The sequence below is a fragment of the Aplidium turbinatum genome, chromosome 6 (genome assembly GCF_918807975.1).
Source record: "Aplidium turbinatum chromosome 6, kaAplTurb1.1, whole genome shotgun sequence".
NCBI classification, from domain to species: domain Eukaryota; kingdom Metazoa; phylum Chordata; class Ascidiacea; order Aplousobranchia; family Polyclinidae; genus Aplidium; species Aplidium turbinatum.
In genome coordinates, this window is record NC_137477.1 from 24,604,173 (window position 1) to 24,626,373 (window position 22,201).

Genomic DNA, 22,201 nt, shown 5'->3' on the forward strand with positions numbered 1-22,201 from the left:
AGTCCCTGGCCGTTTCCTTTGCTTAAAAGCATCTGTTTTTGCTGGTGCATTGTGAGGCATATGTAATTATACTGTGTGTTACAACGAAAAAAAAAGCCAAAATATTTCAGAGCCGAAACAGTATTACGAGCTATCACGATACCGGATGCGCAAAAAATGGTTTGAGCTTACTTACAGGGCCCAAGTGAAAACCACCCTTGTCAACAATGCTACATTAAAAAATCACAGTACACTAGCCATTGCTAAAGGTTGGCTGTGTTTCATAGGTATGCATATGACATCCAATACAAGAATTTCAAAAAAATATGTTCTCGAACGCAGAAAAAATTCGACATCGATGGGGTGTGAAACCAAACAGACTACTGGAGTCAACAGAACCGAGAAACAGAATCATGCAAATTGCCCACGACTCTATGTTTTGGAGACAATGGGTATAAAGTAGTGTTTCCAGCCCAGGTTTACCCGAACCCAAAACCCGTTTTTTTGGTTATATTTTGCTACACGAAACCCAGGTTTTAAAATCAGAAAACCAATCAATTAAATTCTAATTATTTAGCCAAGCGTACGTAGTTATGCCGTCACAACTTGTAGATCTTGCAAGATGCATATCAAAAGACTATAACGGTAGAGTAGACTGATAATATCAGGTCAATGTGATCCTTTAAAAAGATGTCACTCATCCAGCGACTCGCTGAAACCAGTTACTGTCGACTTAATCGTATTAATCCCTCTTGTTAGGGATAACTAGCCTATAGTGTTTGGCTGCTTCATGTGTGTTGTTATGTTACATTTACAATTATAGTGCTAGGCTGTGTTCTCAATCTATCGCATGCATGGAAATTTTATTGCAAGCCATGTCGTTACACAGTGATGTGACATGTACCATGTACAGGGCCGTTGACAGGATTTCTTGGGTCAGGTACCAAATTATTTTAGGCCCCCTTTATCGACAACGTTTTAAATATAAAGGTTGTGTACAAACTTTTATTTATGTGCTGTTAAAATGAGGATGACACATGCCGTTCTAAGTAGAAAATTAAGAGGAATATCATTTATATAACTTATATATTATTATATTCTCAAAGATTTTGTTGTATCCACGAATTTCCCCAACTGCGCCATCACGCATTAAAGATTTCTCTGTAAACTACGAATCCTTGCTCTCAATCACGATCTTCGTCGGTATGTTTAAAGTTGTTGGAGTTTACGGCTGAAATTAATTCTTTGTAAAGTAGGTGCAAGTAGCTGGAAGTGATTACCACCAAAAATACATATTCAGAATTAAAGACTGGGTGGAGAAAAATATTTCGTGTTTTTGAAAAAAATTGTTGTTAGGAAAATCATTATAGCCGAAAAGAGGCCCGGTACTTTACCATCTGACGACTGAAGTGGCTGTTTTAATCTCTGATGGCAATTCCTTTAGATCTGATTATATTAAGATCTTGTGGAATCTTTTAAGTCCGGGCCCCCTAAATATTCCGGGCTCGGGTCAAAAATTACCACCTAGACCCCCTCTGTCAATGCCCCTGACCATGTGATATGTACGCTACCGTAAAAAGATTCACATACCTCCGTTTGAGCATTTTTGATCCAGGATCTAACTTTCCACAAATTGGATAAAAATGTCTCTGCTTGGGTTGTGCCAGCAATGGACACGCTCGAGCATTGTCGGTCGTGTTGAAACCACGGACTTTCTTTAAGTTAACAAGATGAAAAGGTTTTAAATATTTGCACACAATAGCTTTTAAATAGGTCTTAAATATTTGCACAAAATAGCTTGCTGAAGTTCTGTGCTGTAGCTGCTTTTACAAAATGTCTTGCGAAAGTAAAAGATTCAATTACTCTTATTCAAGCGTAAGAAAAGGTTTTCTAACAGTCTTTTTCGATCAAGCTAAACTCAAAAGACTGTCGTCAAATACAGTAAATAGGTATCTAAGAAGGCATTAAAGTGAATATAGGATTATAGGTATTAGGCTAAAGTAAGCTAATCTCACAATTTCTTTCCAAAATCGAAAAAATATATAATTTTAATAAAAATAACCTAAAAAGAAAATAAGTTGTTACAATACAAAACTTTTCATTCCACAAATGCGAAAAGAACATTTTTAACCAGCAAGGAAGGCCGAGGCAGGATCAGTTTAATAATGCCGTTCTTTTGCAAACAAAGCGTTTAAATGTCATGAGCATTGAGCATGTGTCATAAAAAAATTGTTAGAGCTCTTTTAAGAATGTAACGTTTTATGAAGTGAATAGTCACATATGAAGACCGTGGTAAAATAAGAAAAGGTGGCAACGAACGGCATATGAATGCACAAGTACACACGTGGTTGGTGGGTGTTGAATTAGTGGTTGGTTGGTGTTGGTTTTCAACTTAGTGGTTGGTTGTTGTTGAATCTTTATCCTCAGCTTGATCAAGCCTTTGATAGTTATTCCTGGTAGCTTCGCATAATTGTAGAGGCTCTTTACGCAGAGCAGGTTACCAAGATTGGCGGAGTGAAGGTTTTCGATTGTTGAAGTAAATTGTTGCCGGAGAATAATTCTATCCACTAGGTGTCGCTGAATGGAGAGCAGTCCTGAAATGCGTTGCTCAAGCGCACACCACGAGGGCCGAACCACCGTGAAGTTTAGTTGGCCCAATTGCAAACCTGCCACGACAGTCTGCCATCACAACAACAAACTCAATTACAAACCTCGACTCGGAGAACCGGAACTGTTCTTTTCACAGAACGGCAGTTTCACCGTCGACAAGTTTCGTCTTCAAGCAGCTTGATCAACAACAGAAGAACTGGTTGTACTTTTTCGATATCATTCGCAACTGCAGAGCACTGCTCTTGGTGTCGAGGTAATCCACTACCCTATAGGCAAAACCTTGTTTTGTCAGATTCCACATGTATTGGTTTGAAACTGGGTGTTCTCCAGTAGCCTTCTATTGTTGTCCTGAAACGTCGTAAATCTAGGGAGGAAAAACGGTAAACCGTCTACCCTAGATCAGGCCCGTAACTAGCTTGGGGCACTAGGGGGGCAATAAATATTCTAGAGGGGACCAGCTTTTACTTTCCGTGTCATGTACGAAAACGACGTTTGTACACAATGTGGGTATATTTACGTAAAAACATTAATCGTAATAACTTACAGCGTTTACATTAGCATAACGGTAGATTATCATAGAAACAGCATCGTGAGCTGGCATTATATAGTGAATTACATGCTGTAGCTTAAACAGTTATAATGACGACAGCATAGAAATTGAGAAGCAAAATCATTTTTAAAACATCCGACCATCAACTAGTAATAAAATAATTAAAAATTGGCAAAGAAACCGCAGCGAAATTTATGATTTTGTAGTTGATTCTTTAGTTAGTTAATTCATTGCCTTTCCTGGACTTCGAGTTTGTTTTAGTTTATTTACATAATGCGCTGCACAAATCACACAAAATGTACTAGGCCTATACATAGAAAATAGGCGCTTAACTATAATCAAATAGGACTGCAGCCGCTGCACCTGTCACTCATCGTTTTTCAAATAATTGTACAAATTGCACCTCATTTTTTCTAGTGCAGACTGCAGAATCAACAATCATCTCTTCAAGATCAATCCTTTAATGATAATAGTGAGAATCTATTTCACACCATCAGTGAAATGTATCCTCGCCATAGATAGATTAGGTCTTACCTTAACAGAAGGCGTGGATGGACTTCACTGAATCTATTAACAAAAACGTCCACGTCTATTTTCTCGGTCATTTCCTTTTCAAACGCCAACAGAACCAAGTTCGCCCGGAACATAGACCTGCGTGTAGGCTTGTCTATTCGAGATAAGACCGAGAAGCCACTCTCACAAACCGCACTACTGGACCCGAATGATGCCACAGTAGCGGCAAGCTTATATACATTCAAGAATGCCAGTCGTTGATTGTACAGTTCTTTCAGTACTATATTGGAATCCTGGTGTTCTGCAACTTCCACATGGTCATGTAAGAACTGTTTTGCGACTTGCAATTCCGCCTCTGATGGAATATCTATCTTCAATTTCGTATATGGTGGAATTAGCGATTCACTGTCCAAGAAGTTTTCATTTTTTCTTGAAAGGACAAGAACAGATGTGTAAAACCATGAATTGTCTGCCAATTTAAGTTTCAAACTGCAAGTAGGCTATAATAGAAGCATACCAGGAACGCAAATGCCAAGGTGGTTGTCCGGTACTTTAATAATGCTTAGTGGCAGACGGCAGTCAACTGCACAGTATTCTGGAGATTGATCGGCTATCATACTGTTTAGCTCAATTGGAAACTGGTGTAGGCCTACTTTGGATCTTACCAGCAATAAATCACGAGTCTGTCTGTTTAACACAACATTCAACCACACCATTACACACACAATGTTTACAATTAAACAACACAAGAAAATTGGGTATAAAACTGAAAAGTTAGCGAACAGAGCAAATTAACATTACTTTTCCAGGGAGGGCCAACATTATTGCAGGGGGGCTTCGCCCCTCCTGCGCCCCCTTTAGTTACAGGCCTGCCCCAGATGCCCACACAACGACGATGACGACGACAGGGGAAGGACTACACAACCACTACACGAAAAGCTAACACCTTGTATCCGTTCTCATTAATGAGTCTAGTGTCTGCAAGGGTGTTTTGCCGGTGGTGTGCTTACACCTTATGCGTATCGATCCCAGCTTCGTCTGTTTGACTGCCAAATAAGCCACTGCACAGTAGTAGACTACGCACAAGAAAATTAGGTCCCCAATGAATACACCTATCAACTACTCAATTGATGATGACTTGCGTATTAGTAAAATGGTCTAGTTGCTTCCTACTGAAAAGTTGATATAGTTGATATAAGATATAGTTAGGCGAACCATGTAGTTTGTGAAAATGTTTCATTTTCTTTAATAAAAAACTTTCCAACCAAATACGGTTAGGGTTACTTATCAACTTTATGGAAAGGCACCTCTTTTCATGAAAATCCAACATATCCACACTGCGAGTTGCGGCCACAATTGGCTGCCCGGCGAAAATGGCCGATTTTTAATGTTCACAATGCAGAGTCTTTGGGTTTCTTAAATTTGTTTGAAATGTCAAATTTATTTTTGCTAGTTTAACTACAATTTTTTTTATTTTCAAACCATAAAAACAAGTTTCAGAGTATTCTATAATTTCGACCTTCCTTTGAGCTTTTGAGGTCAGCTGTAGGCCTATATCCTTTTACCACCCCAAGTTTTTAATGTTCCCGGACTACACTGGAAGGCTACTTGTGAGCAGTTTGTGGTTTGTCACACCAAACACACAGACCTTCTGCTCCGCTAGGTAGGTTAAAGATAATGCAATCATTGATGACGTGGTCTGCTGCTGTCTGTTCCTTATCACCACATTCTCAAGAAGGAAAATATGCCATTTCCATTGGTGCATGGTTGAGCTGAAATGCCCGACGCCCGTACGAAGACGAGTTTGTGGTCTGAGGTACACATACATACCTACTCAACCTTGGCCTCAGTTAGAGATTAATCGGCAAAGATCCACTTCGGCTTTCATGCACAAACATTGGGACGCCATGCTTTCTGTTTAAGATTTGTCGTCTATTTTGACAGCAACGAGAAGTGCAGGTGCAGATTTCACACATATCCCAGACAGCAAGATCCGCCATGTTAACATTTAGATATATGTTTACACTAAGATAGACCCGGCTAGCGTGTAGTTGGAAATAGCAGCTTAACTGCACAAAGTGCAGGTGGTTTCCTAGAGAAGGACGACAATGACAAGCGTTCGCAATGTTTGTAAGGCCTACTTGCAAAGATGTGACCGTTACTGTAACTGTGCGGTCAAGCAACACTGTTGAAGTAAATGTAAACGGTCACCATCATTTTTTCTCCTGTACTTTCGCTCTTTTTGCTAAAAGGTGCCACGGTTCAATAATCAAAATCGATAATCGATAATCAAAATCGATATCAAACTATATCGATATCGATATCAATCAATATCGATACCAATCATACCAATCAATCGATACCAATCAATATCGATATCTAATCAATATCGATATCAATCAAACAAAATCGATAATCAATCTAGCTTTTAGGATAAACAATTTACACCTTTCAGCGTCTTCTGGACGATTAGGGTAAGAAATCCTTGTAAACATGTCTCAGAGTTCCGAAATTGAGAAAAGTGAAAAAAATGCTTTTGTGATTCGAAAACCAAACTCAGCGAAACCACGAAGTTTGTTCGAATTCGGATGTTATCAAAAACGACTTGCAGTTGTCATATTTTTGTCTTCAGTACCAAACCCGCTTTCTGGACTTCAGTTCTTGTCGACCCATTACACACCTCCTTTCTACTGCGGTGATGGAGTGATAAATCAAAGTCTGGTGAGAATTTTTATTTTTATTTTTTTAAAGCCGTGCTACGAATAGGCTACGAAACGTTAACATTATTCCATTAAATTTTTTATGACACTTTAACCTAATTATTTTTGACATATCCAACTTTTTGTTTTGTTGGTGTCAAATTCGTGTGTTTACTTTGCCGTTTTCTAAGACATGCTTGAGCCAGCAAGAAAAAAAGATAAACAATTAAAATTGAAGGGAACTAAATTGATTAACTTAATTTTAATGTAATTTAAAAACACTGTAAATAACTTATGCGTACCTTTATGTAGGCTACATTATGCTAGTAATTTTTTTACTTTGTGATGTCATGAGTTTGTTGATGAAAAGTGCATGAATATATATTGAACAGCTCCCACAGTGGTTCCCAATCGAGGTGCCGCGGCTCCCTGGGATGCCATTTACAATACTGTGGAGTGCAGCAAGCTATTTCTCACACTCGCTGTTTTATCTGTCTTCATATGGTTAGCTAGGATCGTTATTGCTGATAAACATTTTCATGCAAGATTGTTTTTGCTACATCATCATCGATTTTTGTTACCGTATACCCTATCATGATATTTCGTGGTTACAAAGCCTTAGTGTGGCACCCTTATATTGTTGTGTGATATCATTTTCTGTACAAGTTGTGTTGATTGTCTATTGTAGTTCTATAGGTGAATGCTGTGTATGTTTTGTCCATTTTGTCTGTTAAGGGAAGAGCAGTAGGCTATAGGCTTATTAAATTTCACACTGACTGCGAAATAACTAAACTTTACTTTTTTTTCTTTTTTTTATTAATAATCTCGTTTCAAAGCGGCATTCACTTCCTAAGTAGGCTAAAATTGAAATGTTACTACATTACTACAATATTATTTCTAAAAGTGTTCCTATTAATTGCCTTTTAATACAGCCTACATGTTAGTGAATATCAGTAGGTTAATAAGCTTACCTCTGTTTACCAACTATGCTCTTTACACTTATTTTTTGCAGTTGTGGAAGCGAAAGTTATCATTCTGCCCAAATCGCAATACCATATTCCATAGTTTCCAAAATCGATAATACATTTTACATTCATTGGAAAATATTAATGTATCTCATAAATTATAACAATTATGTAAAGTTCTTATACTTGTAAGATGTCGAAAGATAGAAAGATTGATTTCCCCAAATAACTGGACATTTTTGCCCGAATTCGCGATAAAACACCCTGCAATGCTGAAACAAGTTTTCACGATCAAAATATTGTGCACCGTATCATTTAACGTTTGGTGGCAAGCTCAGCTGTTTTTTGACTCTGTTGCCTTAAATAATTTGCAAATCGAGGCGACCTCTGACATTTGTTTTTTATGTATTTTCTAATCAGGCAATCTTAAATGAAACTGCACCGATTAGAAAATATTCTTCACTGGATTTAGGATTAAACAACTCGGAGGCATTAATACCAATAGGAAACACATCTTGTACATCATTTTCGTCAGGTTTGAAAACATTTTCTGTGTTTAAAAATTTGTAGATGCTGTAAATTTTAACGGTGATTTTTGCATAAAGCTTGGTTTAGTTTTAAATTTTTATTGTTGGACTGACAAAGCCTTTAACAGGTTATTGCTGGCAGTTTCGGATACTTATAGAGGCTTTGAACCACCGACGCAGAGCCGATTAACGAAATTGACAGAGTGAAGTTTCCATGGTTGTTAAAGTGTTGTTGTCTTTGAGCTAATCCATCCACTAAGCGCCGCTGAATGGAGAGCAGTCCAGAAATGCGTTGCTCAAACGCACACTCGAAGAGCTTAACCAGAGCCGCTTGATCTTGAGTGGGGCGTTTAACCACTAGTCGATGTACTTCTAATTTTTAGAAGATTTTGGCTAGATATAAAAACCCAAGCAAGCTTGTATAAATGTATAATGTATATTTCTGAATTTAAAATTGCATTTCAAGAATGTAAAGTTTTGGCTAACTTTTTAGTACTTTTGCAGAAAGCTGGAAAAACAGCACTAACGCCAAAACAAAGTCGTGTTCCAACATCGTATTTGAAGGTCCATACACGTCCGTTGTAACAGAAGTAAGCTTTCAGTTATGCGCTATTTCACCATCAACATTAGGCTACCGCTATCGATCTACATTTTGAACAGCAAGATAGTTTTCGTTTGTATAAACTTCAAGCTTGTTGCAGCAGACTTATTCTAGAATAGGGGTCTCCATAAAGTCTACAGGACATATAGGATCATAGGACATATGTCATTGATTTCTAAAGCCTTGGAGAAGCGCTTGAGAAGACGCTAAAAAGAAACTTCAAAGTAGTTTTTTTTTTAATTAGCGATTGAGAACATTAGAAACGATTTTTCCTTGTTAGTTTCTTGTTCTTTTGCAGTTTGTGTATTACTTCGTTGTTTTGGATATGGACAGCTTTGTTTGATGCAAATAAATAAACAATTAAAAAAAAAAACTTGAAATAAAAAACACAACTCTCGTGGTCTCTATCAATCTCCACTATTTTTAAATGTTAGTCTAATGAATAGAAAAAAAATCTTGACCGCTTTTTTTACAATATCCGCCTTTGGAGTCATGGCGAATAATTTTGGTCGAAATACAACTATCCAGATATTGATTTAGTTCAGAAGTTATTTCGACAGCAATCCACGGAAAATTTTTCATCATAATGCGTTGTAATGCACATCTTCCTTTGTCTGTGTACATTTTAATCTCCATATAAACATAGTTGTATTGTACACTTAAAAAGAAGATTTTTCTATTGTTTTATTTTAGTTTGGACTGGTATGCGAAAAAGCATGGCTGAAACCTACAATGGTGATGCTTTTTATGTTTGGAAAAATGGTTGGAATTCAAGTTGCTGGACTTTTCTCCGACAGGTGGGCAAACACAATTTTTTAAGCGCACTTGCTGTGAAAACCAATTTTTTAACATGTTTTAGTGACAAATCAAAGGAAGCTAACTAGACTAAATTTCAGCTTTTTATCCTCACGAATGGGAAAACCTAAAACGTTTTCAATAGCATGATTTTTGTTTGTCGTATCCAGGCTCACACCCGGTGGTTGAAGATTTAGATTAAGTGGACGGGAAGACAAGGAAGCCAATCTTCGTGTCCACCTTCAGGCATGCCTTTAAGTGTCCTGCCAAAGACACAGCCGCATGCTCTTGAGCGGCGTCGAACCGGCGCCCTTTCGAATGCCGTTCCAGCGCTCTCACCACTCGGCTATGCAGCCGGGCAGCATGATTGTTGTATGCCCAGCTTAAATGGAAGCTCAAATGACTGGCAGCAGCGCAACGGTTCTTGAACAAAGTGCAAATGAAGAAAATTTTAAAAGAAAAATTAACGTGTTTTTCTGAATCAGTTTCTATATCTTACTTTTCAAGCTCTTTCACTCTGCCTGTCCAAAGCTCCTGTCTGTTTGAAGATTAGTTGTTCTTCTGAGGTAGGCTTCGTTACATGATATATGCCGTCAGTGCCTAGTAAAAATATTCTCCACATGGATTGATTTGCCTTCTGTTTCCAAAAAGCTATTTATTAATTCCATGTTTTTAGATTTGGACGTCGGAAAATCTTTTTAATTGCGACTTTTTCACAATACATAGCAGCGTTTATCTTGAGCATAGTAAATAATCTGCCTTTTTATGGAGTTGCCATTTTCTTATCAGGATTTACGGCTGTTTCCAATTATTACACCGCAAATTTGTTGGGTAAGTTATTAGCCTTATAGTCTCTTTCAGAGAATTTTGTTTTGTTTAACATTAGCTGTTGAGTGCAAGACTAATGTAAGTCTATACTGTACAATATATACAGTATATATATATATGCCACCTCAAAACTTTCCCAGTGACTAAAGTCAAGGCAACTCCTTTAGCAGGCTTGGTTTTAACTAATATATTCACCCAGTAGTCAAGATACACACCCAGCACAATGGATAAACTATACTTACGAACGCTGGGTGGTGGGGTCTACCCATCGATAACAGTCTCTCGGTTACATGTATTGCCCAGTAGCGCAACAAGCACCACAGAACCTGTCCCACTTGTCTCCAAATCAGCTGACTATAGAGTGTGGTTCACGACTAGAGATAAGAACAGGCCGCTTTTTTAAGCGGCCTGCAATTGTACACAGATAAATAAACTGTTGACGCTGTTATCAAAACTGTAAAATTTAATTGTCCACTTAATCAGCGGTGCTGTGATTAGACCAATATATCTTATGCTTGCACGCAAACAAACCATAAAAGACAAAAGCTGGTTGGGATAGCGGTCCAATGGAGTGGTATCTCATTCCGTCTAACTGTGTTCAAAACTGGCTGATGTTACAGGGAACCTTGCCAAACTTTTATACATTGAAGTTAGGAAAACAATTATCTATCTCACTAGAAACGAAATGTTATGCTGATCTTTCAGCGTAGATAAAAGTTTTGTCCTTTCACGAAACACTTATAAAAAACAGTTTAGAAAGCCTAATAAGTTCTGAACCGCAGTGACTTCTGAGGGCTGTACGTTGATCGATAACCTACAGCAGTGTTTCTCAACCTTTTTTGGTCCAACGCTCCCTTCATGAACTGGTAAAATGGTACCGCCCCTCCCCCCCCCCCCCCAACAAAAACGATTAATTACGAAAAGCGAATATAAAACAATAAATGCTATTAATACTACAAAAAGTGCTCAATGCCAAGCAAAGCGAATTAGCCTACATCAAATATATGCTAGTTGCCCGTCTCTAAAACCCTTACAGCCTATTTTACCTTAAAAGGGTGATTATCAGAAGGTCTTTATACAAATAGAATTCTATATCTATTAGAATAACCACCTTTTGATGATCCCCCTTTTAGGGTAAAACAGGCTGTAAGGGTTTTAGAGACTAGTAAGTAGTAACTATATTTGATGAAAAGCAAATATATATTTGCGAGCATGAAAACAGTAGGCAAAAGGCCTACTGGTAGTCAGTGTGAACCTTGGGCTTGGTGAGAAAGAGCCAGTTTCTTCACATCCGGTGTAAAGCCAGTGAGAAACATTCGAAGATCACCTCTTATGGATACCGTAATTGGATATGTCAAATGGGCTTTGCTGTTTGGTACGTAGCAGAACAACACAGCTGAATCCCTTTTCCACAAGGTATGAGGTAGGAAATGCTACCACCAAGATACGAGCTTTGACGAAATCGTTATGCTGGGCGGTAAGCTGGACGTGACCCGACAGTTTATCGAAAGACAATTTATCGAACGACAGTTCATCGAACGACAGTTTATCGAAAGACAGTTTATCGAACGACAATTCATCGAAACGACAGTTTATCGAAACGACAGTTCATCGAAACGACAGTTCATCGAACGACAGTTTATCGAAACGACAGTTCATCGAACGACAATTCATCGAAGGGGCTAGGGGCTAGAGGCTAGGAGTTAGGGGCTAGGGGCTAGAGGTTAAGAGTTAAGGTTAGAATTAGGGGTTAGTGGTTGGGAGTTGGAGTTTAAGGGTTAGGGGTAGGGGTTAAGGGTAGGGTTAGGGGTTGGGGGTTAAGGGGTAGGGTTAAGGTTAGGGGTTAGGGTTAGGGTTAGGGGTTAGTGGTTAGGAGTTAGTGGTTAGGAGTTAGTGGTTAGGAGTTAGTGGTTAGGAGTTAGGGGTTGGGGGTTAAGGGTTAGGGGTAGGGCTACGGTTAGGGGTTAGGTGTTAGTGGTTAGGGGTTGGGGGTTGGGGGTTAGGGTTAGGTTTTAGGTTAGGGGTTGGGTTTTCGATTAACTGTTGTTCCAGGCCCCTAGCCAGCAGGGAGCCAGGGAGGCCTCGCCCCTCCCTAAAAACAAATTCGCCCCCCCCCCCTGGCAAAATCCAAACATTCAAGAGCAACAGCTACATTTATAATGATTTTGCCCATTTAAATTTTTTCGGCCCTCCTTAAAAAAAGTTGGCCCCCCCTTGCTCTGCGGTCTGGCTACGGCCCTGTGTCGTTCGATAAATTGTTGTTCGATAAACTGTCGTTCGATAAACTGTCGTTTCGATAAACTGTCGTTTCGATAAACTGTCGTTCGATGAATTGTCGTTCGATAAACTGTCGTTTCGATAAACTGTCGTTCGATAAACTGTCGTTCGATGAACTGTCGTTCGATAAACTGTCGTAGTACCAGGCTGGATGTGTTAAACTAGAATGGTCCTAACAATCAAAACGCCCCCTATTAAGCCGAGGTAATCATACCGCCCCCCTGCAAAATCAAAACGCCCCCCGGGAGTCGGTACCGCCCCCGTTGAGAACCACTGACCTACAGTAACGTACCCAAAGGAGGGACCCATATAGCCTTAGTATACACCTCCGAAATGTGAATGAGGTCAAGATCTCTCTTTGTAGGTATCATGGCTGATACAGCCCTCGATGTACAATGATGTTCCAGTTTGATCGATCTCGTGCGTCTTGCCAAATTTTAGTAGGGTTCTTGGTATGTGGTTGAAAATTGTGCAAAAATGTAAATCTTTGAGCTCCTCTTGACCGTTTTCCTAGTATTTTTCCACTTAAAGATAAATCTTCAAGTTCGCCTTTTCTTATGATGTGACCCAAGAACTTCAGTTGCCGCATTTCTATAGGTTATCGAAAAGATAGGTTATCGAAAAAGAGCATTTTATTTCGATAACATTTCATTTTATTTCGATAACATTTCATCTTTTCATAGGGATTGAAGCAACTGTTTCAAAACACAGAAAAACTATGTACTTTGCTTTGAAGAGTGGTTACGGCGTTGGATACATGATCTTTCCACTGGTATCATATCTAATACCAAACTGGAGATGGTTTCTGAGAGCAACAGCTTGTGTGGGCGTACTGTCCATTCCGTTTTATTGGTAAGTGCATTCGAGCTATTGCTTGCTTCAAACGAAACAGGTGGCAAAGTATTATTGCTTAGGAAAAGACGCAAAAGCATGAGAGACTCAAACATAGCCAGAGCTGTGGCAGAGAATGAACTAACATGAACAACACACAAAAGTAGGTTCTAAATTTGAAGGTTATTTAACTCAGTCAATCCTTCTATTAGGCTCATTGATGAATCTCCACTTTGGCTTTTGAATAACGGAACGCCAAAGCAATCAAAGGCTTTGTTAAATAAAATTGCAAGAATGAACGGACTTTCTGCCACAGCTGAGATCGAAATGTTGGTTTCAAAAGAAAGAGAAAAGAAAAAGAAAAGCATAAGGACGTCATTAAGAGAAATTAAACAAACATGCAAAGCTCCCTTGTTGATCTGGGCTATGATTTCCACAGCATATTCCTGGTAAGTTGACTTAAAAGTTCTATTTGATGATTTTGAATACAAAAAGTTACAAAAAAGTTATTGTAAATCATTTGTAACTTTGAATGAGTTTCGCTTTTAGTTGTAACTTTACCTGACATATTGATATCTTTGAAATAGTTTTGTACCATGCTTATTTCCTATAATTGCTTGATTATGTGCAGCCTTACTAATTTCATCTAGAACGGTGCTTTTCAACCTTTAAAAACACGGTTTGCACTTTTTTGTCTCTCAAAAATTTCATCCGTACAAATTAACCAGAGTTAGTTTGCAGCAATTTGCTTTCCTTGTTTGTGGAACAACAATGGTTTGATCAAATTATGCATATAAGGCAATTTTAACTCCAATGACAGATGCAAAAGTTTGATCTGAATTCAACTCTAATTTACTTTACTCCTCACTGCTCCAAGTAAGCACACGAGAGCACTTTAAGAAACGTGAGAGAGATTTGGTTAAATTAGCAACAACGAAAATTGATGTGCATGAAAAGAATAAGCAGTTTTTATTCAAATATCGAAGCAGGTCAATATTAATGACTCGATCATTTGCTGGTGAATGTTTCTGGAAAGTTCAGACCAGTTAGGCACAACTTCTTGCTCCAAAGCTCTTATATTATCCTGTACTGTACAGAAGACAATAACTTCTTTTTCGCTCTTTGGTATTAACTATACTGGTCTACATCTAAGGCCGTTAAGTCAAGTAGTTAAAGGGATTTTGCACAAGACATTTGTTTTCCATATTTAAAGCGCCAGATCTTTATTAAATCTATCAACAGCTCGACATAAAATTCAACGTGTTTTTCAAAGTTTAAAACGCTTGTCGGTAAAATCATTTTCAAAAATAGGACCCAGTGGTTTCGTTGAGTACTGTTTGCCCAAAGGATTCAAAATGTCCAGCTTTTAAATTCTTATTCTGATGACTGAAAAGATAAGCTTCAATACTATCACGCAGAATGTGCAACTGGGAACTTTCTTAAGATTAGGTTTTTAATCTTTATCTTCAGACTTTCAAAGCCTCTGATTGGTTACTCCTAGTAGTTTTGCGTACTTGTAGAGGCTTTTGACGCAATACCGGTTGCCTAGATTGACAGAGTGAAGTTTCGATTATGGAAATGTTGTTACCGGGGAATTATTCCACGTACTATGTGTGCCACTGAATGGAGAGCAGTTCTGACATGCGTTTCTCAAGCGCACACCCCGAGAGTCAAACCAGAGCCGCGTCCGCGTGATCTTGAGTTCGGCCCTCAACCACTTGGCTAACGAGGAGACTCGTTGTCTTGATAGGCTGCTTCAGAGTCCATTCAATAGCCTATATGGAGGCTAGACATGAAGGCCTGGAGTGTTTCAAACTATAGGTTGTGACTACAAGAATTCTTCCAAGTTTTAAATTTCTCCTTGAACCGATGGAATTTTGAATAGCTGCTTGAATATATCGATTCCACATTTTTGTAGAGTTGTGTGATGCTTAGCATTCCAAATATGTCAACACCGCCCGAATTTAGCGGACGACTTTGTGCACAAAGAAACTGCTTTCGGCTAGGCTAGAAGAAGTGGAGCTGGTTTGACTCTGGGGGTGTGCGCTTTGAGTACAGGCGTCAAAGACATACGGCCATCACTAACAATGTATTATTAGGAATATTTGAAGTATTGCACATAACAAAAAGTAAAAACCAAGTAAAAATTTCACCCGCCTCATTTGCACCACGTTTGTTACCTGCATTACAATTTTTTCAACCGCACAAGTGCGTAGGTTTCCATCACACGGGGTTGAAAAGCGCTGATCTAGAACAATCATATTTAACTTCTGAAAAGGCCAACTACAGTAGAAAGTGATTTGCAGACGAAAGAAACAGTAACCGTTGAATTATGTTATTTTTGTAGGATTTTAATAACTATGATTTGGTATGTGTTGGCCCTCAATAACGACAATCTGAGTGGAAACAGGTTCTGGAATGTGTTTTATGGCGGTCTTGTTGAGTTTGGAGCAAGCTGTCTGTTCTTTACGGGTTCAAACTTTCTTGGAGGCCGAAACTGCCACATGGTTTTGACAGTTTTGATTGCAATCTGCTTGAGTTCCATTCCTTTTGTTGCTTTGTGTGAGTTTACTTACGTAGGCTAACAATGCAATAACGCAAGAACAGGGCTGACGGCTGTTTAAAGCACATCGAGCTTCTGCCTTCTTTTTCAGCACTTTTTTCAAAATCAATTTTTAAAAGACGCGTTTTCCTTATCCAAATAACCAAAATCTGTAATATAACTGAAATAAAATTAGACATGCAAAGATAAACAGCTTGATATCGCAATCGTGATGAAATAATAAATATATATTTCTTAGTTTCTTGCCTACCATTTCCAATTTAGGCTATGTAGCCTAATTTTAGTTATTTTAGATTCAGGTGTTGTAGCGGTATGGTTATCCGTCGGGATTGTATTTGTTTTTCCTGCTGATAGGCTCGTTTTCGGTTAAACAGCGCGGCCACCATATTTATATGACCCAATCTTAAATTGTTACGATATGAAATATACTCTCTCTCCTCCGAGAAATTTTTTCTTGCCCCCCTGCCATATCACAATCAAATTTGATTAACCTACTTGATTTTCTGTTCCAATTGGTTTTAAAACTACCGCACGATAATGCTGTAGGCTTAATGTAACTTTATAAAGCTTCGTATCACTGCAAAGCTATCCTTATTCCATAATAGGAGAACTTTCCACATTAAACGCTGCTTCGGAAACAATGCATTTTCTCGACTAAATATTTATTTATAGCTTATTAATATATTATTTTAAACAATAAATGCTATTAATTCTACAAACAGTGCTTGCTCAACGCCAAGCAAAAAGTCAAGCAGAGCGAATTACATCAAATCAATAAAATAGCAACTAAAATTTGTTATAACATCTTATGTCGTATAATGTTAGACCGCACAAGGGACAATAAACAATTTCTAAATTAAAGACTGACTTTTGTTTCCAAACTGTAGCTTCACTCGAGATTATTTTATGATTAAAAGTAGGCTAATCGGCTACGGCATAAAAGTGTTTGTTATTGGCAAACACGTAAAAATGACTTACGTTGCAAGATAATTGACACTAAAAATTAGATTGGTGATAGTTGACTTTCGAATCTTGTTTGCATCAATTTTTATGACTGATTTTTTATTTGTTATCAGGGAGCAGCACTGCAGTGCTTGTTTTTACTATGATAAGCAAGCTGTTTAATTCAGTTTGTTTCGCGTTAATTTCCGTCTATATTGGAGAGCTGTTTCCGACAAACACCCGACAGTCGACCTCTGGAATGATAAATGCTGTATCGAAATTTGGCTCTGTGATATCTCCCTTCGTAATATTTGCAGGTAATAGACTAAAACAGAGGTAATTTGTTTAATTGTTGCATTGGTCAAGGGACATAAACTCTAGAATTGGATGCAGCAAAGTAGATATTTTAAGCAACCGAGTGAGCTAATCGTCTGACTAGCTAATTAAAAACCAGTCCGCCAAAAGTCAAAGTCTGTTTTATATCTGCTTTTATATCCTAAAATTTCACGCCTATAGTTAAGTTAACACAACGCAGAAATGTGTACGAAATTACAAAGCTGGCACCCAAATAAGTATCTACTGAGTATCTACTGAGTTTTTGAATAAAATACGTAATAAATTTAGCAGAGATGTGTTCAAGACCAGATTCAGCTTTACTGTCCAAAAGGTTGATGTATGGCATTCCATCCTATCTCTAAACATCACGCATTGTTTTACGTTAGTAAAATAAAAATTTACAAGTTAAAGTATAGCATAAAAAGGAAATTTGCATGCAGACATAAAAAAATATATTGGAATATTAGGGAGCGCCGCGGCGCCCCGGCGCCATAGGTAAATCCGCCCCTGCTCACTTGTAATTAGTAATAGGTTGTTGAAATCGTCCTCCTGCTGGCGTCACAAGCTTAATCCGATCCTAGGTCGACTGATGTTTGAATTAGCTTGTCAGCCCTATAATTCTTTTTTTACAAGGATTAGTTTGTGATAAGACTTAAAATGCGACACTTCGGAAGAATTTTGTAGGCTACACTCTATGGGCCTACTTTCTTTACTCTCTTTCTCTTTCTAGCTTGAGATTTTCCCTACACGAAGGCACAGCAATTATTATTAGCTACGCAATATTTTGCAGTAGCCTACACAAGATTATCTACAATCTACATAATATAACAATACCATATTTTCACAGGAGAAAATGGAAACATAACTACACCTTTCTTAGGAATTGGAGCTGCATCGTTTGTTTCTGCGATGTTGTATTGTTTTCTGCCTGATACAAAACACCAAAAACTACCCAACACAGTAAAAGAAGCGACCTCTCTAAAGTAGTAAGTTCTAAACTTTGTGCTAAGCTTAAAGCTTAAATGCTGATGTTAAAATTGTGAAATTGACAGTGACGTGCGGTGAGGTTCCTAAATGGTGAGGCACTAATTTTTTCAAGTCACTTTTACAATAAAAATTTTTAACCACAACAACAACGGAATATTACTAATCAAAAAAATTAGCAGCATGCTTTCACATTTATTAAAAATAAAATCCATGCGCCTATCCTTTTGGACTAAAACATCTGTGACTTTGTTGTAGAGACTCTTCTTTAGTCCAAACATTATCACTAGATATTAAACAAGAGACAGGGAAAGCAGAAAAGGCGATTTTTTAAAGCATAGCCTCACAGCCACTTCTTTTTTGAGTACCAATTTCTTTGAAAGTTGCGAGTTATTTTTTTTTAGTTCAGTCGTCTGATGCAAACCTTATAAATTTGGAACAGAACTGGTCTTTCTTTATTTATGACTTCAACTATGGATTGAAAGTTTAGTTTTTAAAAATCTCTCAGCTTTGATACTAAATCTTCCTCCATTTGAGTTAAATTTTATAAGAAACAATCCTTTACACTGCAAGAAGTCACATACCACGTACTATGCGGGCAATCCAGCTTGACGAAAAAGGTTTCATACCTGTGACGTCACATTCGAGGCATGCCTCAAATCATAGCTAAATCGTTCATGATGATTTCTGGGCGACTTTGCGAAAGAAAAAGGCACGTATAATGCAGTGTATGGAAGTATTCTGCTGATCTGAAGTGAGGCACAGCTTGGCGCTGCCTCTCCTCGCGTATTTCAACGAGTTTGACCACGTGAACGCTCGATATCAATATCGCTACGGAAACAGAAAAAATTAAATCACAGTTTGGGTGTAGAAACGTAAAATTTGCGGGAAAGGGGCACGACTATAGCAATTCACACAAATTAAAGCACCTAAAAATGTGCAATAGTTACTACTTTTTAACAAATAATATTTATTCAGTGATAACCATTTCTTTGATATAACTTTTGCTTTGCCAGATGTTGGCAGGTGAGGCAGTGCCTCACCTGCCTCCCCTGACTGCACGTCCCTGGAAATTGATGCTGGAAAACTTATGAGTTAAAGCTTAAAAAATTATCAAAATTTAAAATATTTTATGTAAAGTGACATGTTTTCTGAATATTACAATAGTGTTTGTAATTAGGTGTATAGCCTACATTGAATTCAGCCACGAGAGTATACCTAGTTCTACTTTTTTGGGAAAATATATTTTACTTATAAAGTAAAATTAACTTGCCAAGGTGTCTGCTTTATGGCATTTTTCGTAAGTTCATCCAAAGACAAACATATTCAAACGACCTGTGTTAGCCTGATTGCTGCGGATTTGCTGTGGTAGGCTAAAACAGGTCGTTTGTATCCACATTTGTGATGTAAACAACGATCATGCTGCTAAAAATTTTATTGCATATTTATTTTTGTTGCAGTGGCTTCCTTTCTCATTTTCAAAAGAAACGCAAAGGTTCGGCTTTTCTCTAAGAGAACATGTTTCATCACATTGGTGTTTATTTTACGAACCAGAGTTTGGTTTATTTTATTCTTCGTGCAGATGATAGTCTTATTTGATTCCGTGAAAATGCGTAGAGAAAGCTTGTTTGATAAAGCTTTGGTAGAGAGTTTGCTTTGTTGAACCATAGAGAAATAAAACAAAGTAACTTCAGCGGGTTTAACATGATGTATTACATACCTGCTGCACATCGCCTCTTGTGAAACGTGCACTGACAATGTCTCGATCGACCAATTTAAAATCATCTCTCGAGGCAGATCTGGATTTCAGACTAAGATCATGGAAGCCTTAAGAATCAAACGTAATAATCCGTCTCTCAACCGGCAGCTTTTCGCTTGTGGCTCATCGTTCCTATTGTGTGTGTTCTAATTGTTTGTCAAATGCCTGTAGTTTACACCTCATGTGATCTGTTTCCACCGTATAATTTACTTGCATTCATTCCTGTGTCACTCGTTCAGTTTGTGTGTTTTTCAGTCTGGAGTGTCGTTAGTATACAGTTATAGTTATAATGCAAAGTCAAATTTACCTTACAATTTTCATTTTATTTATATTGCAGATATGTAATTCCTGATGAGGACACATGTATGTGTCGAAAACGTTTGAGTTTATTTTAATTATGTTATATTTGTGTATGCAATACATCATGTTAAACCCGCTGAAGTTCCTTTGTTTTATTTTTCAAAGCTTCTTTAGTTGCATAAGAGGAGCAAATATCATTCTGTCGTGTAGGGTAGGCTATATCCTTTTAGCTTTGATCTCAATATATGCAACAATATGATTTTGCATCTGCAGAAGTTCGATGAATAGTTTACAGGCTTCTATCTAATACAACATATCAACACGCCAATTTTAAACTTATTTTATGTGGCTATGTAATGCATAGGCTATGATACAAATGTAGCGAAAATAAACCGAACGTGTACAGCGTACAAAGTTTCGTGTAGACCTACAGCTACAGCGTACAACATTTTCGTAGCCCTAACTGATGGGAAAGGACATGCGAAAGTTGCAGTGGGTATATGTGGGTAGTGGGTGTGGGATAGCAGTGGGTATAAAGGTATAAAAAATACGTGCCCTCAAAAACTAAGAAAATTACAAAATAGTTTGATGTAAACCTATTCCTCACCTGATTAACCATTAAATTAATCTATTTCAGTGGAGAGGTATGAGGTGAAATGTGCCTTGCAGTGGCGTACGCAGGATGTTGTAACGCGGAGCATTCGATCCAATCGAGGACAAATCATGTGGACTTTTTGTGTTTTACTGAAACACTAGGCCTACACAGTACACAGTCCCCGCAAAATTAAAATTGATAAAAATCGCTAAACTCACACAAGTCACGCCATAAAGATTGAATATGAAGAATGTGTAAAATATATCAAGTTGGTGTCCCTGCTTTCCATTCAGTGAGATCTACTGGGTGAAATTAACCTGCAATAAGCTATAGGCTAAGTAGCTTAAAAGGAAGCCACACAATGCTGGTAACTTCAATGGTCGCACATGTCGGTAGCTTAAAGTTTCAAAGCTCGAAAAAACATGATAACACACAATCAGTGAGAATATGGCTGATAAAGAGTCGGCTGATAATGTTTAACGTTTCCAGATCTATAAAAACAGTCAAAAATCATCAAGGACATTATCAGACTATTGCCGGAATCAGCTTAATCTAATATAACGTTGCAGAAAGGAAGACATTTCTTTCCTAATAAATAGGAAATCTTTCCCAATAAAGCATCAAAAGTGATGATCACCTTTGATCAAAATACCTTAAATATGAAAAACTACTATAATTAACTTAGAAAGCAAAACAAAACAACTGTCCAGCTTTGCCCCAAGCACATTGTCTCACTTTTCCCCTTGGTAATGTTGCTAGGAATTTTTAGTTTCACTTATTTCTGAAGCCAACCATCAAAGCGCTTCTGGGACTTAGATACCTGACTCCCTTAGGTTCTGTGCAACATCAAGTAGATGAAAATTTGCTCACGTGTTTGGTTGCTTTTTATAGGCAAATAGGTCCAAATATAAACTTATTGGTATCTCACAAATGCGATCGCCTCTGCTGTTCATTTTTTGTCAGCAGTAACTAAAGATGATTGTAATGCATGTTATGTTATATTGTTATACCGCTTAGATAGCGTGACAGTGCAACAATATTTGAAGAACCTTTATGTCCAGCTTTTCCCGTCTGCATGATTAGTTGATTACGAAAGTTGATGAAACTATATTTCGACAGCGCATTTATCTTTATTATCGTTCTTTACCTTTAGTTCGCCTGGATGTTTTATTTTAACCGTCAGCTAAATCCAATTTAAGCGAAGAAATTTTGCGTTTGTTTCTTCAATTTTCAAGGAACTACTGAACAATAATTTAGCCTAAATACATTTTTGCAGCTTACCATTGGTCAATTTATGTTAGTGAGATACGTTTAGCCAACAACTTTTTTCTGGGTTAAAAATATTTTGTGTTAGGAGGATAAATTCCATTAGCTGAATTACAGTAGGCTAGTTGTAATTAGCCGTTATTTAAACAAGTCTTGAAAATATCAATGTAAAAACAACAGTGTTAACTTTCAGCCAGGACCATGCCATGCCAGGACTTAATAAGAATCCTTGTAAACAACACAAATTTTTGCCCAAAACTTCTTGGCATAAGTTAGAATCT

The 22,201-nt window shown here is 37.8% G+C and overlaps 1 pseudogene across 1 annotated transcript; it reads left to right on the forward strand.

Moving 5' to 3' along the window:
- Nucleotides 1-601: 601 nt before the first annotated feature.
- On the forward strand, nucleotides 602-20,430 carry LOC145772541 (organic cation/carnitine transporter 2-like; annotated as a pseudogene). The gene is made up of 12 exons (XR_014289301.1): nucleotides 602-624; nucleotides 6,226-6,373; nucleotides 7,737-7,851; nucleotides 8,348-8,433; nucleotides 9,138-9,241; nucleotides 9,916-10,070; nucleotides 13,028-13,196; nucleotides 13,388-13,624; nucleotides 15,523-15,737; nucleotides 16,815-16,997; nucleotides 17,864-18,002; nucleotides 19,461-20,430. The product of XR_014289301.1 is annotated as an organic cation/carnitine transporter 2-like (transcript).
- The last annotated feature ends 1,771 nt before the right edge of the window (nucleotides 20,431-22,201 follow it).